This window comes from Notolepis coatsorum (assembly GCF_963971535.1).
Source record: "Notolepis coatsorum genome assembly, chromosome: 4".
Taxonomy (NCBI): domain Eukaryota; kingdom Metazoa; phylum Chordata; class Actinopteri; order Aulopiformes; family Paralepididae; genus Notolepis; species Notolepis coatsorum.
Genome location: NC_140168.1, coordinates 68326799 through 68349540, shown reverse-complemented (window position 1 = coordinate 68349540; position 22742 = coordinate 68326799).

Below are 22742 nucleotides of genomic sequence, written 5' to 3'. Positions count from 1 at the left end.
GCTCAGGAGGAGCTAGCACAAGAGGAGCTAGCCCAGGAGATGCTAGCTCAGGAGGAGCTGGCACGCCCAAAGCTAGCTCAGGAGAAGCTAGCACGAGAGAAGCTAGCTCAGGAGGAGCTGGCACGACCAACGCTAGCTCAGGAGGAGCTAGCCCAGGAGATGCTAGCTCAGGAGGAGCTGGCACGCCCAAAGCTAGCTCAGGAGAAGCTAGCACAAGAGAAGCTAGCTCAGGAGGAGCTAGCACAAGAGAAGCTAGCTCAGGAGGAGCTAGCACAAGAGAAGCTAGCTCAGGAGGAGCTAGCCCAGGAGATGCTAGCTCAGGAGGAGCTGGCACGCCAGAAGCTAGCTCAGGAGGAGCTAGCACAAGAGAAGCTAGCTCAGGAGGAGCTAGCACGAGAGAAGCTAGCTCAGGAGGAGCTGGCACGACCAACGCTAGCTCAGGAGGAGCTAGCCCAGGAGATGCTAGCTCAGGAGGAGCTGGCACGCCAGAAGCTAGCTCAGGAGGAGCTAGCACAAGAGAAGCTAGCTCAGGAGGAGCTAGCACGAGAGAAGCTAGCTCAGGAGGAGCTGGCACGACCAACGCTAGCTCAGGAGGAGCTAGCCCAGGAGATGCTAGCTCAGGAGGAGCTGGCACGCCCAAAGCTAGCTCAGGAGAAGCTAGCACAAGAGAAGCTAGCTCAGGAGGAGCTAGCACAAGAGAAGCTAGCTCAGGAGGAGCTAGCACAAGAGAAGCTAGCTCAGGAGGAGCTAGCAAAAGAGAAGCTAGCTCAGGAGGAGCTGGCACGCCAGAAGCTAGCTCAGGAGAAGCTAGCACAAGAGAAGCTAGCTCAGGAGGAGCTAGCACAAGAGAAGCTAGCCCAGGAGATGCTAGCCCAGGAGAAGCTGGCACGGGTAGCTCAGGAGAGGCTGGCGCGGCAGATGCTAGCTCAGGAGAAGTTGGCACGGGTAGCTCAGAAGAAACTGGCGCAGCAGATGCTAGCTCATGAGAAGCTGGCGCAGCAGATGCTCGCTCAGGAGATACAAGCACACGAGACGCTAGCTCGCATGTTGAGACATCTCAAAGGACTAGAGATCCCCGAAAGGGCCTCAATGGACCAACTGATGGAAAGAGAAGTAAGGACCCCCGGTCAAGATCCAGGGTATAAGATGGTGGAGAAACTAATCCCACAGGTGCGAGGCGGGAGCATGTCTCTCAATGATGCAGCAGGATCAGTCATGAATGGAACACCTATGCAAGGATCATGCTTACTGCTTGAAAAGCTATTCAGAGGAGTCCCAGGGGGTAACCCACTGGCAGCCCGATGCGCAGCATGGTCACAAGACCAGTTACGTATCGAATGTATGCTGTATGACCAAGTTAAAATGCTATCTGACAAAAGGGGGGCCTCCCAGGAGTTCCCCCCGAAAACAACCAAGGACAGAACAGGGAAAAAGAAGTACCAATACCTACCTGCAGACGAGTGGGCCGCACTAACCCCAGAACAGCAAGCAGAGGTGAGGACAACAAGGGAGGAATTCAAAGCCCGGAAGGAGAATCAATAGTATCCTTACCCTCTGGGGCCCTGACACAAGTGACTCAAGCAAGTGCAAACTGCACTTGACATACAGCTCATCTGTCAAGAGGAATAATATAAAGTGTTATTGTCATTTAGGAAGAAACATGACATAGAATACTACATGCATTTTGTATATATTCTAAGTATAATATGTAAAGATGTCCGTCCTTGCTCTAAACCCAGAGTAAAGTAAAGTGAATTTGTAATCTATTTCATTCGGAAGGGATTTCCTGACAGCAACCATTTGGTGGGTTAGCACCCTACCAGCCATATCAGCTGCATGAGATGTACACTCACCAGCGCCTATGGGTAAAAAATTGAGACTCTGCAAACTCTCATCAAGCTTAGCACCTTGACGCGGGGGGACAGAGCGAGCATCAGGGTCTCTGTATCCGACGGGCCTATCAGATTTGTGGGGACTTGGAAGCCTCAGCATACAGGACGCTGTGGTGCTTGGGCGGCCAAGTCACTGGTTTATAGGTCTGTCAAAACGGATTGGAGGTTCCGGGGCTAAGAACATAAGTTCAAGTGAGTTGGGCTTTATACTATTTAAATAGGTATCAAAAGCCGAAAGAATATGAACCGAAATGACTGCTGTCAGGTGCCTCTGGAGTAGAATTAATTACAGATTTGAAAAAACCAAACGTAGAAGGTTCTACTCAAAGAAAGAATCACACTTAAAGTATATTTTTGTGATTGCAGTGAAAGATCACTCATGACTAAAAAGTTACGTAATGTTTTCTTACAGTCAAAAACGTAGAAGGTTCTACTCAAAGAAAGAATCACACTTAAAGTATATTTTTGTGATTGCAGTGAAAGATCACTCATGACTAAAAAGTTACGTAATGTTTTCTTACAGTCAAAAACGTAGAAGGTTCTACTCAAAGAAAGAATCACACTTAAAGTATATTTTTGTGATTGCAGTGAAAGATCACTCATGACTAAAAAGTTACGTAATGTTTTCTTACAGTCAAAAACGTAGAAGGTTCTACTCAAAGAAAGAATCACACTTAAAGTATATTTTTGTGATTGCAGTGAAAGATCACTCATGACTAAAAAGTTACGTAATGTTTTCTTACAGTCAAAAACGTAGAAGGTTCTACTCAAAGAAAGAATCACACTTAAAGTATATTTTTGTGATTGCAGTGAAAGATCACTCATGACTAAAAAGTTACGTAATGTTTTCTTACAGTCAAAAACGTAGAAGGTTCTACTCAAAGAAAGAATCACACTTAAAGTATATTTTTGTGATTGCAGTGAAAGATCACTCATGACTAAAAAGTTACATAATGTTTTCTTACAGTCAAAAACGTAGAAGGTTCTACTCAAAGAAAGAATCACACTTAAAGTATATTTTTGTGATTGCAGTGAAAGATCACTCATGACTAAAAAGTTACGTAATGTTTTCTTACAGTCAAAAACGTAGAAGGTTCTACTCAAAGAAAGAATCACACTTAAAGTATATTTTTGTGATTGCAGTGAAAGATCACTCATGACTAAAAAGTTACGTAATGTTTACTTACAGTCGAAACCTAAGTAGAAAAATAGGTACCAGGTCACCTGAACTAGAAATAACCTAATGTTTACTTAAAATCAGAATAAGTCCTGCATAAGTCCTGCTACTGTGACGGAAGTGGAACCGGCGTAATGATACAGGCTGGTGTTATCAGCAGGAGCTGAGTCTATAAGAGGCTACATAGCCTGAATCTACAAGCTGGCTAACTAGCCGGAGCTAATACCAGACATAAACAGTAACTAACTACCCAGTCTGGACCGAGACAAGCACAACACAGGGTAGACCCCCTGTGCAAGAAGGAAGTGGACGGAAACAACAGTCCGAAAGGTCTGTGAACAATGTGCGCTGGTAAGGGGGACAAAACCTGAACCAGTACCATCGAGACGAATAGCAGGCTGAAATAGCCATTGCGAGCAGGCTGAAATAGCCATTGCGAGCAGGCTGAAATAGCCATTGCGAATAGGAGCGAATAGCAGGCTAACTAGCCATTGCTAAAAGGACGAGGCTACTCACATGATCAGACAGGTATATGATAACCTTGGACATGCCGGAAGTAAGAGGATGTTGGTATACCTGAGAACTAACAACATTCTCATACCTAAAGCCAAACAAAGAGCGATAACAGTCCGAAAGGCCTGTGAACAATGTGCGCTGGTAAAGGTGCGCTGGTAAAGGGACAAAACCTGAACCAGTGCCACACTCTTAGACGGGGGGGGGGGCTGTCCCCCGGAGTCAGCGGACGACGCAGCGAATGGCAAGAAGGAATATACTGACTCAGGTCAGAAATCGGAAATGGAGGAAGACCGGGATAGGTCAAGCTCCAGAGCATCCTCAAGGTCCTCATCTAGACCTCCCAGACCTCCCAGACCTCCCAGACCTCCCAGACCTCCCAGACCTCCCAGACCTCCTAGACCTCCTAGACCGGACAGAGAGACATCGGCCTGGACCCAGGTTACAGGGCGACGAGAGCCCTAAATGGACCTGAAAGAGAGAAAAGAAATGAGTCCTCTGTGGACTGTATCTGTGATGTCCTGCGAGGCCTATGGACAGGGTCACACGACCAGGCCAACCACACTTCAATAGAGGACTGCTGCTACAATTCTCGGGGACCCGTGGGGGTCGCCCGAGAAGTGACAAATCAACCTACCTCAAACTATGGGAGAGATCCAAGAGGTCAGAGGGGGTGACCCCAAGATGACCAAGATGACCAAGATGACCAAGATGACGAAGACGACAACAACCTGGGTGCATCGGCCGGGAACAACAGATGCAAGTCTTCCCGCCGGATACCAAGCAACAACGTGACCCCTATCCTGTCGAGCCGTCCAGCCAGGGAACAACAGATGCAAGTCTTCCCGCCGGCTACCAGGGTAACAAGGTACCAAGATGGCAGAGGGGGTGTGGAGAGTCACAGCCACGTGACCCCACAATCGCCATCTCGTCCCCCAGTACAGACGCTATTAAGACAATGGAAAATGACCGACCAGGATGACAGAGGGGGTGTAAAGTGTCACAGCCAACTAAGTGACACTGGGTAGTATGACATCCTGATCTTATATATGATTATGGGGAATGTCTGTAGATTCTTCCTGGACAATGGAATAGAAACACGTTATGTGTAAACACAGGTTAAGTGCCACAAGTCAACGAGTGACACTTTGTATAATATTCTTATGTTTATTATATATGATTGGAGCTATGTATATGACCTGTATACTCTTTATACACTTATAAAACTATGTTACAGTTAATGTGCAGTCGGAGTGAAGAGCAGGCCTGAGCTGAGAGCAAGTCGGCACAGTTTAACCCTGTCCTGTCTGCATAGAATAAAACCAGTATGTGCATATGTATGTGTACACTGTATACTATATATATATGTGCTGTATTATACATGTGTGTGTATCTGTATATATCTGTAGTATGTGTTGGGCTATGTACTATATAGCCAGCAGTCTCCCTCGTCTGCATCCCCTTGAGTTGGGGCGAGTGAGAACGAAGGGGGGCCCCTTCGGAATGCCATCTCTGAGCAGGGTGCTTTCCACAGCAGCTTGTCACACCCTGCGTAGAGTAGACAAGGATAGGTACAAGTATGTGCATATATATGTGTACACTGTATGCTATATATATATGTACTGTATTATACATGTATGTGTATCTGTGTATATCTGTAGTATGTGTTGGGCTATGTACTATGTACTCATGCTGGAGGTGTGAGTTGCTTTCACTTCAATACTGCTTGGTCTGTACAGATGCATCTGTCTCCCTCCCTCCATGAGCCTGCAGTAGGGAGTTGACCATAACTATGCGACCTTGCCAGACAGGGCCTCTTCCCGGAGCTCTCCGGCCGGCAGACGCATTAAACTGGTTAACCCTTTGTGGGGTCTGAATGAGATGAGAAGTGGAGGGACTTTCTCATACTTGAAGGAACTATGTAACTGGAAGTAACGCAAGTAAGGGAAAAGGGAGGGACACTTGCTGTGCACGTAAAGTGGAACGATTGGATGAGTATATACTGCGTATGGTGCGTTGACTGGCTAGTAAAATTGCATCACTGTATCTGAACCAATGACAAAGAGATCTGGGGCCCTTTATAAAGGCCAACTGGCCAGATCACAGTCAGATTTTGAAGTTTTTACCAGTGTGTGACTTGGAAGACAAGATGCAGGCACAAGCCGAGATTAAGAGATGACATGTTTTGTTTTATATAATCTTTTAAACTGTAATGGATATTTCCAATATAGTCTTTTTCTGTAACTTCATTGAAATAAAAATGACTTTTTATAATCCATTGAGTTCTTGGACTGATCCCTGCCAGCAATGCCAGCAAATACCAGCCGCGCCCTGATTTCCTCTGAAGGTGACTATTTGTACTGGCAACATACTACAGATTGAATCACTTGACTGGTTAATGCTTTTCAGCTAAGAGATATAAATATATATATGTATATGATATGTACTGATAAGAAATACTATGCATGGAGATGGGTGTTGTTTGCGGGTTCCGGTGTCTCTGTGTCCAGACTGACTCTGTCTTATGTGGGATCTCGACCGTCTGAATCACTGCAGGGTCAGACGGTCGGTTCCGTTGACGGAGGAGGAGGAGGAGGAGGAGGACAGGAGGGGCCGGGGAGTGCAAACAATGATTACGTGTTAGTACAGTGGTAATACTTATTAAACGATGAAGTAATATCATCAAGCTTTCAAATGAGCAGCATTACAGACCATTCCTCACAAATGAGAACGGTGATGGTGGATGATATAATAGTTCTCCTAGACAAAACATTCGGTTTATTTCAAACAAGAAGAGATTAACAACTCTTCATGATTACATTTCATATCAACTGGATATCACAAGACCAGTGACTTGAAGTAATCTAGACAGAAATAGTAAATTGACTCGAGAACTTGGCGAGTTTAGCACCTCGCCGGGGGATATCGAGCGGCCGCGGGTTTATATCTCGAGTAGGTGATTGAGATATATAGAGGCGACCTGTAGCTTAACAACTACCAACCTTAAACAAATTTTTATAAATGATCAGAATACTGTCCAACTACCAACCTTAAACTCCTTTTTATCAATGATCAGAATACTGTCAGTGTCCAACTACCAACCTTAAACTCCTTTTTTCTTTTTTTATCAATGATCAGAATACTGGGCAACTCCTTAAACTCCTTTTTATCAATGATCAGAATACTGTCCTACTACCAACCTTAAACAATTTTTTTTTTATTATCAATGATTAGAACACTGTCTAACTACCAACCTTAAACTCATTTATCAATTATCAGAACACTCTAACTACCAACCTGACTGGGGTGTGGGTTGTTCCTCCTGTGTCCAGAGGCTGATCCTGTGCGAATACATTCAGGCTTGGAATTCGGCCTCCAGCTGAAGTCGTCATTGTACACAGTTGAGCCCACAGGTCCAGAGAGGGAGTATGAGTTTCTGTAGGACTTTGATGTTGAGGGCCTACGCGCGCGCACACACACACGCACGCACACACACGCGCACACAAACACACACACACGCACAGACAGACAGATGAGAACACATACATGTATGCATGCACATAGCATAGTAGCCCTGCCTGAAGCCTAGAAGGTCTACTCCCCTTGGTCTGAAGCCTAGTAAGCCTAATATATCCCTTGGCCTGAAGCCTAGTAAGGCTAATATATCCCTGAACTATGTAGAAATATGCAAACATATCACTTATTGGAAATCACATCCCAAAATATTGCATGACAATATTCGTAAAATTACAACCACTACCACCCAAACCACCTACCGTAGAATATCTATTGTTGAGTTTGGCCGGTAGATGAATTCTCTTTTCTGAGAGGTCTCATATGGATCCCAGTGCAGCTTATCTACTGAATCAAATGATTATCATACATCACAACAAGATATCATACATCACAACAATATAGCATACATCACAATAATACATTGTATATCACAACAATATATCACAACAATATCATACATCACAACAATTTATCATACATCACAACAATATATCATACATAAGATAACCCATCATACATCACAACAATCTATCATACATCACAACAATAATAATAATAATAATAATAATAATAATAATAATAATAATAATAATAATAATAATAATAATAATAATAATAATAATAATAATAATAATAATAATAATAATAATAATAATAATAATAATAATAATAATAATAATAATAATAATAATAATAATAATAATAATAATAATAACATTATTTGTATAGCACTTTTCATACAGAAGTTGCAGTTCAAAGTGCTTCACAACATAAAAAAGAAAAAAAAATATATCACCCAGTGGTAAAGGGAGAAGAGTAAAGGACCTAAGCAACTCCCTTGTGCAACTCCATTGTTGTTGTCATATATCTCAGACATGTGGCCTCCTATTTTAACATAGAATTTCCTCCCTCTGATGTATGTTTTAAACCAGTTTAGCACATAGTCTGAGAAACCGACAAGGTTTTCAAGACGATTGATTATTAGAATATCGTGATCGATTGTATCGAATGCTGCACTGAGATCTAGCAGGATAAGGATGGAGACTTTATTCTCGTCAGAGTTTAGTCTGAGGTCACTGATTATTTTGGTGAGGGCAGTTTCAGTGCTATGATATTTTCTGAATCTCGATTGAAATTCTTCTAAGATGTTGTTTTCTTCAAGAACGGAATTAATTTGAACTGAAACTATCTTTTCAAGTACTTTACTAATGAATGGTATGTTAGATATTGGTCGATAGTTTGCCAGTACATTACTATCCAAGTTAGTTTTTTTTAGTATAATGGCTTTACAACTGGTTTTAAAGGCATCTGGACAAATACCAGTTCTAAGGGAAGTGTTGATGATATCTAGCACAGGGCTTGAAACACTATTAAACACCCTGTTTGAAGAAAGCTGTAGGTATAGGATCAATGTCTGAGGTGGAGGACAGGGACGCGAGAAGTCCGCGGGGAGTGGGGGTGCTGAGATATCGATCGTTTTTGATAATTTTTTTTTTTTATATAATTTCTTTTATATATAAAATATATATATTATATAATTATACTTGTAGTTGTATTGTCTGCAAGACATCGCCACCACGCAACACGTCAAAATGCTCGCTATCTGCAAACAGCTCCACTGTCTGTCACGTCATAACCAACACTCTCGTTCACTAGAGGATACTATGATGAATTGAAAATGGGGGACCCTGATGTAAACAAGACGAAAGTCTTTCTCTGGTCTGCATCCCCTTAACAATTGTATGTATTGAGCTGTACTGTACTGTACCCATTCTGCAATCTGTTAATAAACTTTTCAATCAAACTTTTCAATCAAAACCGCTGCCCAACCGCTTCCCAACCGTTCTGATGCACACATCACAGCCCAGCTTACCCCACCTGGCTGTTGCGCCCTCCCTCTGCAATTCGTTCCCCGCATACATGATCGCCGACATGATGCAAAAGGTCTTCGATCACCCTCCCGGGGGCTCGGATAGTTCTGCTGGCTTGTTCATATATTCCTTTACTGCGAATTCAGCGTCCCAAAAGTTAACTATCCCAGGCAGGGCGCAGCCCCTGTGTCTATTTTTTTTACCAACGGATTTCCAGTTCCGCGTTGACGCTTCCAGGCCGCGTCTATTCGAATCCCAACCGGTTCATGCGTCGGCTACCATAGATATATGTTCTATAGATATCTATGTCGGCTACACGCTGTTAATAATAACACTGCATTATCGAGACAGCGCCCCTATGACGATCTGAATGAATTCCAAGAGTAGGGTAAATCTGCAGTGCCGTTCCGCTCTGTGACATGAGTAGCCTCGGTTACAAATTTGGAATAAAATCCAAAACAACCTTGCAGTTGCAGTTACACTCCCATCCAGCAGGGGGTGCTGCAGCCCGTGCCGCACCCCCCCCCTTCTCACGTCCCTGGTGGAGGAGTTACATTCTGAGACAGTTTTGCAGAGTTCATCTAATGTGATGCATGTGAATCTTCTCATGGTTACATTGCGCGGTTTTCTGTAATCAGCTTTATTTCCATCATGAGTAATGCTGGCCCTGATCAAGGTTATTTTGTTGTTAAAGAATAGTGCAAGTTCTTCACACTTAACCGTTGATGACTGAGTGTCATAATCACGGCGAGAGCCTTCTTCACCCCTCCTCCTTCCACACCATCACGGCGAGAGCCTTCCTCACCCCTCGTCCTTCCGTACCCTTATATGGGCAGCATCCGGTCCCTGCGTTCCCACGATGTCGGAGGGAGATCAATCAACACGGCTGTGAGGGATTCCCTCATCATCAGACCCCTACTTCAGCCCACGGATCCTGCTCTCCCTCATCGCAGTGTTAACCTAACAACCTAGGTACGACGACGAACCCTAGCCTTGCTACTCTGTCCTTGTTGAATACCTTGTCCTAATCTTGTTCTCTCTGTGCCCAGGACCACAGCTCCCGAGACACCACCCACCTGGACGCTCCTGTGCTGCACGAGGAGTGCACCTGCTCACATCTATTCACACATTCCTGTTGTCATACCTGTCTGCTTGGTGCCTACTATTAAATCCAACCTAAAACACTCCATTCTCTCTTCTCCTGTGTTCTGCTATTGGGCTCCGCCACCTCTGCCCTAACAGAACACTGCAACCAAAATGTCGAGTCCAGCATCACAGGATTCCGGAGAATGGAGAGAGCTCCAGAGAGAGCTCCAGAGAGAGCTCAAGACCATCGTCAACGGACACGCCATTCTGGTAAACCAGCACACATGCTCACTAGAGGAGACCACTGCCCAACTTGGCGCTCTCATGCTCAGCTCTGCGGAGCGAGACAAACAATGTGACCGTTTTGATGCATACATCTCTGCCCAGCTAACCCCACCTGTTGCGCCCCCGTACAGAGAGCCCCATGTCCCCGCCCCAGAACGCTACGACGAGGACGTCTCTAAATGTCGTGCCTTTATTTTTCAATGTTCACTGGTATTTGGACAACAGCCTTCCAAAGTGATGAATCTAAAATCGCTTACCTGTCGGGTCTGCTCAAGGCTCCTGCGTTAGAATGGGCAACAGCTCTCCACTTCAGTCAGTCCTCCCTCTGCAATTCGTTCTCCGCATATATCGACGACATGCAAAAGGTCTTCGACCAGCCTCCCGGGGGCTCGGATAGTTCTGCTGGCTTGTTCACTATCCGCCAGGGAAACCGCAGCGTGAGCGAATATTCAATTGAACTCCGTATCCTAGCAGCCGGCTCAGAGTGGAATGACATTCCGTTAAGAGGGGCATTCCGTCAAGGCCTCAGCGACGCTCTAAAAGACGAGTTGGCGTCTAAAGAGAAACCGACCTCCCTGGACGAGCTAATTAATTTAGCCAGAGAACTGGACACGCGTCTTCACAAGCGCGGTTGTGAAAAGGCTAGCGGCACTCGCCCTCCGTTGCCCAATTCAACTCGCTCTCCTCCCCCCAGGCGCGCTGCCCGCGTTGAGCACAGCCCCTCTGAGCCAATGGAACTTGACCGCTCTCACCTCCATCCCAGCGAACGCCTCCACAGACTCAAAACGGGGGCATGTATGTACTGCGGTCAGCTCGGCCACTCCCTCGACTCATGCCCGCTTCGCCCAAACGGCGGGGCTCGAAAGTAATGCTGGGCGCATGTTCGAGCCTAAATTATGCATTGCCACGCTGTGTTGCAATGGCCAGCCGCTTCCCCTGTCCGCGCTGGTTGATTCAGGCGCTGATGAAAACCTCATTGACGCTGGCGTCGTGTCCCGCTTCCGTATTGCTACCGACACGTTGCCTATCCCCCGCGATGCCCACGGTCTAAATGGGAGGTTACTCTCACGGACAATTCAACACACCAAGCCACTCCGCCTGCTGCTCTCAGGGAATCATAACGAGGTTATTCGTTTTCACGTCACCAATTCTCCCCATAATCCTATTGTACTTGTCATGCCCTGGTTGAAGTTACACAACCCTGTGATAAACTGGCCAACTGGTTCGGTCGTGAGCTGGAGCCCCCACTGCCACGCAACCTGCCTACAGTCTGCTCGACCGCCACTGGAGGTCACTGGTTCTCACATTCGAACGAACCCATTGACCTTTCCGCTATCCCTCCAATTTATCATGATCTAGAGGCTGTTTTTAGTAAACAGCATGCTCTCTCCTTGCCACCCCATCGCCTTTACGACTGTGCCATTGACCTGCTCCCGGGAGCCCCGCTCCCCACTAGTCGCCTGTTCAATCTCTCGCGCCCGGAGAGGGAGAAAAACATCCACGAGTCCCTGGCCTCGGGCATTATCACCCCCTCCTCCTCTCCTGTCGGCGCTGGTTTCTTTTTCGTTTCCAAGAAGGATGGCTCCCTTTGCCCCTGTATTGACTACAGGGGCCTCAACAACATCACGATCAAGAACAAGTACCCCCTGCCGTTAATTAACTCTGCTTTTGAACCCCTGCAAGGTGCCACCATTTTTACGAAACTGGACCGCAGGAATGCCTATCACCTCGTTCGTGTCCGGGAGGGGGATGAATGGAAGACAGCCTTTAAGACCCCGCTCATTCACTTCGAGTACAAGGTAATGCCCTTTGGGCTGACCAACACCCCTGCTGTCTTCCAGGCCCTTGTCAATGACATTCTCTGTGATGTCCTTAACCGCTCTGTTTGTTTATTTGGATGACATTCAGATTTTTCCCCGCTCTATGGAAGAGCACGTCCAGCATGTCCGCCGGGTCCTCCAACGCCTGCTGGAAAAACAAGTTGTTCGTCAAGGCGGAGAAGTGTGAGTTCCACGTCTCCTCCATCGGGTTCCTCGGCTACATAATAGAGAGCGGCCAGATCCGGGCGGACCCCGAGAAAATCAAGGCAGTGTCAGACTGGCCCAGACCCACCAAAGTCAAGCAGCTCCAACGCCTCCTGGGATTTGCTAACTTCTATCTGCGTTTCATCAGGGACTACAGCCGGGCCGCTGCACCCCTCACCCAACTCACTTCGCCCTCCGCGCCCTTCGTCTGGTCCGCTAAGGTGGACTCCGCCTTCTCCGAGCTGCGTAGGCGCTTCACCTCCGCGCCCATCCTCGTCCAGCCGGACACGTCCCGCCAGTTCGTGGTAGAGGTTGACGCCTCGAGTACCGGAGTGGGGGCAGTCCTCTCCCAGTGCTCCACTCTCGACTACACCCCTCGACTACACCCCTGCGCCTTCTTCTCTCGCCGCCTGACCCCGGTGGAGGTCAACTATGATATTGGGAACCTGGAGCTCCTGGCAGTCAAGCTGGCCTTGGAGGATGGAGGCACTGGCTGGAGGGCTCAGAGATCCCCTTCCTGGTCTGGACGGACCATAAGAACCATGCCTACGTCCAGACGGCCAAGCGCCTTAACTCCCGCCAGCCCCGCTGGGCGCTGTTCTTCGGCCGGTTCAATTTCACCCTGACCTACAGGCCAGGCTCCAAGAACATTAAGCCGGACACCCTCTCCCGGCAGTTTGTCGCCGAAGGGGGTCCCTCACAACCTGACACCATCCTCCCCTCCTCCTGCTTGGTGGCTTCCGCCACCTGGGAGATCCAGTCCGTCGTCCGAGAGGCGCAGTGCACCCAGCCTGATCCAGGTAACGGCCCACCTAACCGGCTTTTTGTCCCTGACCTTGTCCGCTCCCAGGTGCTCCAGTGGATCCACGCCTCCCGGTTCGCCTGTCATCCTGGGGTTGACCGTACCCTGTCCCTACTGAAGCGGCACTTCTGGTGGGTCTCCATGAGGGAAGACACCTGCGCCTTCGTCCTTGCCTGCACCATCTGTGCTCATGGGAAGGCTTCCCACCGACCACCTGCCGGGCTCCTTCGTCTGCTGCCTGTTCCTGGCCGGCCCTGGTCACACGTCGCCCTGGACTTCATCACCGGTCTGCCTCCCTCACACGGTAACACAGTCATTCTCACCATTGTCGATCGGATCTCGAAGGCTGTTCACTTTGTTGCTCTCCCCAAACTCCCCTCTGCTTCAGAGACTGCAGACCTTATGGTGCTCCACATCTTCCGCCTCCACGGGATCCCGGTGGACATCGTCTCCGACAGAGGGCCTCAGTTCATCTCCCAGCTCTGGAAGGCCTTCTGCCAGGCCCTGGGGGCCATGGTCAGCTTCTCCTCCGGATACCACCCGCAGACCAATGGCCAGTCAGAGCTGGCCAACCAGGACCTGGGGTCCGCCCTCCACTGCGTCACAACCCGGGAACCCTCTGGCTGGAGCGCCTTTTTGCCATGGATCGAGTATGCCCACAACTCCTTGTCCTCCGCTGCCACAGGTCAGTCCCCCTTCGAGTATTCTTTGGGCTACCAGCCTCCATTGTTCCCTACCCAGGAGGAGGAGATCTCGGTCCCCTCGGTGCAGGCGCACCTTCACTGCTGCAGGAGGATATGGGAGGACACCAGGGCCGCGCTGCTCCGCTGACCAGAATCGCCGCTTTGCCAACCGCCACCGGATCCCGGCCCCCGACTATCAACCAGGTCATATGGTTTGGCTCTCGTCTCGGGACCTGCCTCTAAAATCAGTTTCCCCGGAAACTCACCCCACGTTTTATTGGCCCTTACAAAATTCATTTACCCCTCAGTTGTCAGACTCCAGCTTCCCTCCCATATGCGCATTCACCCCTCATTCCATGTCTCCCAGCTGAAGCCGGTGGCCTCCAGTCCCCTGTCTCCCCCAGCTCCGGAACCTGCCCCTTTCAGATGCCTTCCAGAACCTGGAGGCAAACTGAGTGCCCCGGTCGGACACCATATCCACTGGAAGCCCGTGGACCTGAAAGACGTGCTGCACCACCAGGTCAGCCGTCTCTCGAGCCGAAGGAAGCTTGGGAAGGGGAATGAAGTGGGCCGCCTTGTAAAAGCGGTCCACTACCACCAAAATGGACGGGGGAAGGCCAGAAATAAAATACATGGATATGTGCACGGCGAGAGGTCTTACTACGCGCACACACCGGACAGGCCGCCACAAAGGAACGTGTATCCCCCTCCTCTGTAGGCCACCAGAATTTTCTACCGATAAACTCCAGGGTTCTGGCAGCCCCAGGGTGGGCGGTGAGGGAGGAGGTATGTGCCCACTGCAGCAGAGGACCCCCACCGGGATCGGGCTCCCGTGCCAGAGCCGATCTTACCACCAGAATAAGGGCCTGTGGAATAATAGGATGGGGCTTCTCCTCTCGGTCCGGAGGGTCAAACTGACGTGACAGAGCGTCAGGCTTGACGTTCTTGGAACTGGGCCGGTAGGAGATGGAAAATCGAAATCGAGTGAAGAATAACGCCCACCTGGCCTGATGAGCGTTAAGGCGTTTAGCCCCCTGGATGTAAGCCAAGTTCTTATGATCGGTCCAAACAATGAAAGGGTGTGCCGCACCCTCCAACCAATGTCTCCATTCCTCTAGTGCCAACTTGATTGCCAACAACTCCCGATTACCCACATCGTAGTTGCGCTCGGCCGGAGACAGCCAGCGCGAAAAAAAAACACAGGGATGCACCTTCCCGTCCTTTAACACTAGCACAGCCATGGAGAAAATGCCACTAATTCCCGCCATGAATGGGTCAGATGACCCGACAGCTTATATGAAAAATATGACAAAAATAAAGAGTGTAAACTATATAATTACCTTTGAATATAAAAATATGAGGTTTACCACAATGAAATGTAGGTTTGAGTGACATAATTTTTATTTTTTTTATTTTTTTTACTGTCTTTTTCCCCCTTCCTCTTTTTTCCGATTTTTATCCCATCCCACTGTTAGTCGTTATGCCAATTCCCAACTCCCTTCCTGGTTGTTGCGCACCCCCCCTACTGTTGGTCCGGGAGGCCGGAGACTATCACATGCTATCCTCCGACACATGCGCAGCCAGCCGCCAGCCAGCCTGGCAGCTCAGAGGAGTGGCTAAGGCGCTAAAGTTGCGAATAAAAAAGAGGCTAATCTTGTCCGGTCTTACGGCTGCCAAAAAGCTAATAGCATCACGCTGGATTCAACCTGATAAAATGTGCCGGAGGGTATGGATTCTTACCTATCTTGATGTGATTTACCTGGAGATATCTACCGCACGAATTCTAGGTATTAATGAAGCCAGCATAGAAATCTGGTCAGAGGTGGTGGAGAGGATAAAACATTATATGAACTATTAATCCTTGGTATCAAACGGAATAATGGATGTATTCAAGGGGGGGTCCGGTGGGGGGGGAAGAACGAGTAAGAGCATGTATGTGTTTTATAGTGGATTTCTATTGTAAAGGTTTGTATGTCATGTCAAAAAAATTTAAAATTTTTTAAAACATTTGTAAAAAAAAAGGTTTTGAATAAAACACCTATAAAAATTTGCAAAGCCCAAAAACCGTTGCAATTCCTTGAGCGTCAATACAAACCCCAGGAAAGAAACGGTGTCGGTGTGAAACACACACTTCTCTGCTTTAACAAACAGCTGATGGTGAAGGAGACGCTGGAGAACCTGACGAACGTGCTGTTGGTGTTGCTCCATATTGCGAGAAAAAATTAGAATGTCATCTAAATAGACAAAGACTGACACCCCGATTAAATCCCGCAGCACGTCGTTGACTAGGGCTTGAAAGACTGCAGGCGCATTAGTTAAGCCAAAAGGCATAACCAAATATTCATAATGCCCATTAGGTGTATTAAATGCAGTTTTCCACTTGTCTCCCTCTCTAATCCTGATTAAGTTATAGGCATTACGTAAATCAAGCTTAGAGAAGACCTGCGCCCCCTGTAGACACTCAAAGGCGGTGTCCATGAGAGGCAATGGATAACACAATGGATGAACGAGGAGACATGACAACATAAAATTGTAACTATTCCCACTCACCCCCGGCCAGCTGGAGACGCAGCTGCGCCGTGCGCTGGGTAATGAGCCCACTACCCAGTGGTCGACCGTCCAATTACTGCACCGGGATAGGCACCTCCAGCATCTCTAGAGGAACCCCCCACTCGTGTGCTAACCCTACATGAATAAAATTACCCGCCGCCCCCGAATCAATGAATGCCCTGGTCTGTTTGAGAGAATCCCCCCACCCAACAGTGACATTAAAAAAGGTGCGTGACTCATTAGTGACAGAGGTAGAATGCCCACCCACTATAACTCCCCCCAAGTTTAGTGAGCCCCCCCGTTTCCCGACAAGCCAGAACAATTACTGAAGCGATGTCCAGTGAGACCGCAATGAAAACAACGCTTCTGTTCAATCCGTCTCTGCCTCTCTGCGTCCGAAAGTCGCAAGGCCCCCAGTTGCATTGGTTCGTCACCCAAGCTCTCTCTTGTATATTGCAAATCTGTCTCGACACCGAGAGAAGGGCGGAAGAGTACCTGTGACAAAGCCTCCCTCTCGCGTTCCCTCTCCCGATGTCGGTTGTCCATCCGTATTGCCAAGTTGATGACGTTATCCAGTTGTTCGGGCAGCTCCTGTGAAGCCAGCTCATCCTGCATCCGCCCAGAGAGCCCCTGTACAAACAACACACAACGGGGCACTTCCTGCCAAAGCGGCTCTCGAGCTACAATGCGGAAGTCGATCGCATAGTCCGCCACAGAGCGACTACCTTGCCAGCAGAAGATGAGCCGCCTGCCGGCTTCATAGATGGATATCACCCGAGAGGTATTGAACACACGTCGCAACTCTCGGGTGAAGGCAGCCGCGCTGTGGCAGAGTCCCGAACGACTCTCCCATTCCGCAGTAGCCCAAGAAAGAACACGACCTGTAAGTAGAGTTATTATCAGTGTTGGGCAAGTTACTTTTAAAAAGTAACTAGTTACAGTTACTAGTTACTTCTTCCAAAAAGTAACTAAATTACTTACTCAGTTACAAATTATAAAAGTAACTAGTTACTTCGAATCATCTAAACTAATCGAATCATGACATTTAAGACATGCATGCAGCATGACATACAGATATATATCTCTGCGCACCAGACTGTGCTATTAAACCAGGAAGTGCAGCACTGTTGATAAGGCTGTCAGCAGTAGAGCCACTACTACTTGCCCTGCGCTGCAACACAACAAGAGTGAACAAAAAACGCTCATGGACCCGCGGTCTCACGCTGACTGCTCGCTTATGTTGTTCCGTTGGATTCGTTTTGGATTATTTGGGCTCAAAACGTACACTACACGGACCCACGGTTTCACGCTGACTGAGTCGTTCGTGTTGTGGCTGTGTGTCAGACTCTGGAGGCACCCGCCCACCTCTACCTCTGATTGGCTTACCATGACATTTTACTCAACCTCAGCCAATCGTCAGCATGTTTGTGCTTGGCTCGCGCACTGCCCACTAAACAAGGAAGGACAGAAAATGCCTCTCAGCGCAGAGATCTGTCTGATGAAAGAAACAGGTTCATTCATAGTAACGCGCTGCATTTTTTTGCAGTAACGGTAACAGCGTTATTAAGATTGGAAGAGTAGATTACTCGTTACTGAAAAAACTAACGCCGTTAGTAACGTCGTTATTTATAGCGCCGTTATTCCCATCACTGGTTATTATATATGCAACTTTGGACATTTCAGTAGTGAAAGTACGTGGCTGTAACTGAAAAACAAGAGAGCATTGGGTGACAAACTCCCGACAACCTTCCGGAGCTCCTCCGTAACGATCTGGCGGTGGCAGACGTGGTTCCCGAACCTCCTCACGGACAGATGGACGTACCTGCCTCTCCTCCCCGCCGGCAGACGGGGCTCCAGACACAGCTCCCACCGCTGTTACCGTAACAGCGGCCACTGTGCTAGCGTTGTTAGCCATAGCTAATGCTGAGTCAGCTGTGGAGATAGCCGCGGCTACTGCTGTTTGGGACTCGATGGATAGGTCTCCCAGACGACCCAGTTCGATGCCTACTTCCCGCTGGCGATTGGTGACGACGCCCAGCTGTCTTCTTTGGGCCTCCAGCTCCTCCTGGAATCCTTCTGTGGAGCTCATGATGGTCGGATCTTCTGTTATGATTCAAGGTAGGAATGTTGAGTCCAATAGTAGAAAGGAAGAAGGAGGCGGAGATGGTGTTGCTCTTCTCAAAATATGTGTTATTTTATTATCAGAAACACTAGAGCAAGATAATGGAATGAGAAAGCATAATGTAGCCAGGCTACAACTGAGAGATAATTTAGCATAGCGAACACCGTACACAAGACGGAGAAAATAGTTTAACACAACATTTCAACAGTACTTCTGTTGAAGATCCGACAACAGACAGGAGAACAAAGGATTACTATAAAGGCAAAATACCCAGCAAACTACAGGCAGTAATTAGTGACAACAAATTACAGGTGCCAATCAATCAGAGATAATTGCAGAGAACAAGGTGAAGTACTCCAAAGTGGCAGTAGGGTTTCCACTCCTGAGAGAGGATAGAAACCCCAAACGTTACAACTAAGTCTAATTTATTTCCAAGCCGGTGAGTTGCATTTGTTATATGCTGTGTTAGATCAAAGCTATCCTGTAGATTTTTGAGCTCTATAGTTTTGGAGTCTGTTTTCTTATTAAAATGTATGTTCAAGTCTCCATTTAGGATCACCTTATCGTATCTGGTAACACATAGTGAAATCAGTTCAGAGAACTCTTGTATAAATATGTTTTGCATATATATATATATATATATATATATATATATATATATATATATATATATATATATATATATATATATATATATATATATATATATTTTTTTTTTTTTTTTTTTTTTTCTTTTCTTTTTTTATGTTTAAAATAGTACACTCATTTGAGTAGTGGAAAAGGGGTAGGATTAAATAAGTGTATACTTCTTCCTACTCCTTTTCGAACATGCAGATTGAGTTGTTTTTTCTTTTTTGTTATTGTTTGTTGTATTCATTGCATGTTCGAAATAAAGACTTCAAATCAAAATCAAAAATCAAATATTGGTGAGTGTCTAGGCGGGCGGTATATTGTGATGATTATAGTTGATTCGGTTGTGAGTTCAATGGCAAGATATTCCATCGATATGAATATATCATACATCCCAACAATATTATACATGACAACATATCATACATCCCAACAATATATCATACATCACAACATATATATCACAACAACATATCATACATCACAATATTATCATGATATATACTACATTATCACAATATTATAATAATACTTTACATTATCACAATATTATCATACTACATTATTACAGTATTATCATGACACTACATTATTACACTATTATCATGATACATACAACTTTATCACAATATCATCATGATACTTTCTACATTATCACAATATTATCATGATAATATAAAGTGTTAAAAGTATATTTCTACCCATATGTACTTTTCTGTTTTTGAGTACTCTGAATATTTTCTGGTACTTCTTATGTGTGTTCATGTACTAATTCAAAGCACATGTTTAGTATGATCATTAATATGCTGTAAGTGTGTAATGTACACAAAAATACCATTACGTAAGTTGTTACTTTAGTAAGTATAATTACTTTACTTTAACACAACATAAGTGGTTTCAATTCAACACAAATGTAGTACTTTCTGAATACATAAAAAGTATACTAAACTATGGAAAGTATACATTCAGAATATATACAGGTCGGTATGTTACGTAATAAAAACAGAAACAAACCATTTCAGATGCAATCTGCTATCCTGAAGAGATTGCATACTAAAGCTGAAAAAAGGTATACTCATGATATTAATATTCCACAATAAGCAATTTATTGTGATGATGACTAAATAAAAACATTGTACTGTATCTTTAACCAAGCCTGACATAAGTCTAGTAGTGTCCCTTTAGTTTTACCTTTGGTTTCCATGGCTGCTGTCTGGGAATGTTGTCTTGGGATCGGACAGTTTAAGACCTTCCCTATTCCAGCACAAAACATAAAGTTCTTAATTAAATTAAAAACCGTTATTTATTCTCGAAAAGGACACCCTCATTTTCAATGTCCTCGAGACTTAGACATTTCGATGCATACATCTTTTTACAATATAATAATAATAAATAATAATAACTCTATCTATATAGCACCCATCACACATGGACCGCAGCCCAAAGTTCCCCACAGCAAATAGCATATAATTAACATAGGCATAACATTTGCATACAGTAGCAATCAGGCTGTAGTGCCAGTTACCTAATAGGTCCACTACATGTCTGATGATGCGACACACTAATCAATGCATTCTGAACATTTCAAAGTACAACATTAAAAGAAATAAATTGCAATAGTTACATAATGCAAAGATTGGTCTTCCCATGACCCTCAATCTGTCTGAGTATACCTACATGTAAATCCTTTCTAGGCTACCTATCTATACACCTGCATAACTGTATGATAGCATACAATAATGCTGTATACTGTGCTGTACTGCCGTTGTACTGTACTTGTGCTGTATAAGGACAATACATTTGATTGAATCTAATTTAATCTAGTCTTTAGAGAGTAGGGAGATCACAGGCACTACACCTGCATACTGTATACTGCAGGAGGGGGCACACCCTCATGGTCAGTGATGCATTGAGTCAAATGATTCCAGTGTGCGAGGAGCAGTCCATGGCGATGCCAACACTTGCCAACAATCATATAACTTGTAAATAACCGATTTGTCAGCATTGTCAGCATATTATGTTTGCATACCAATAATACGTTGAGCTGGTTGTATACCCTCATCTTCATCATCACACTATGTTACGTAAAACAAACATATTTTTTTTGGTTTTCTTATAGAACTATGAAATCGCTGGCATTTAAATCCTAATTATTTAGCAGAAGTCATGAATGGAGGACGGTCGTTGGATTTATGGTGCAAGAATAATTTAGTTATAAAATCTCAATGCCCAGTGACTAATAGTTATAATATTATTATTATTAATAATAATAATAATAATAATAATAATAATAATAATAATAATAATAATAATAATAATAATAATAATAATAATAATAATAATAATAATAATAATAATAATAATAATAATAATAATAATAATAATAATAATAATAATAATAATAATAATAATAATAATAATAATAATAATATAATAATAATAATAATAATAGGTGCGTCTATTGTTAATACAATTATTCTCATTTGCATTTAACTGTAGGCTAAAACATCATCAGAATAATGATATTGCATCTCCTCAACTCGGTGCAGCCTTATTTATATGAGCAGACTGAATGGCTGTCATAATCCACCTTGGATGAGTTCCTCGTTTGTCCTGCATCGGTAGGCTGGCTAACTCATGCAAAACAAAGTATTGTCTTTTATTTGCGGCCCCTGATTGATGGCGCTGCATTGCAACATTGGCAGCAAGGCTATAAAAAAAGGCAGCAAAGCTACAACAATAATGACATAAAAATACACAACTTGTACAAACAGTAACATAGACATTACAGTCACATGGGACTCCAGTAGTTGTCATGTCATTTCATTTGCCAAGCACTACAGTTTACTAACGTTTGCAAACGTTTAATTTCAAACATAAAGTTTTTTTCCCCCACAAAATTATATTATTATTATATTACGCAAACGTTTGCCTAGTTGAACGCACCACAGACCTACCTGGTCTTGCTCTTGGATAACAGACCGAACATGGAACTGGGATTCCTGGTCTCCGCTGTGGGAGCAGTGGTTTCCATGGGAGGGGAGAGCTGTTGTCATGGAGACGGACAACAACTGACACACGACACTCAGCAGGGGGGGCTTCACCATCAACCCCCCTGGTGTGACCTCGTTCATTTGAACAACAAGTCACTTTATACTTTGAGAATCGTATATTCTATATTATATGAATTAATGAAAACGTTATTTAACAGATTGCAGAATGGGTACAATACACACAATTGTTAAGGGGATGCAGACCAGAGAAAGATGTTTGTCTTGTTTACATCAGGGTCCCCCATTTTCAATTCATAGTGTGTAGTCACAGTCAGTCATATAATCAGTTATATATACTGTATATTAATATTACATAAGCTACAATTAACTAAACTAAATTAAATGAATCAGTTGATGAGGGCACCACATTCTGCCAATCCTGCCTGGATGTACACATATTGGGCCTCATTCATGAAGCAATATAAGAACAAAATCCTGCCTGGATGTACACATATTGGGCCTCATTCATGAAGCAATATAAGAACAGACAGGTAAGCAAGAATATAAGAAAAATACTAAGAGAGTATTGTTGAATGAG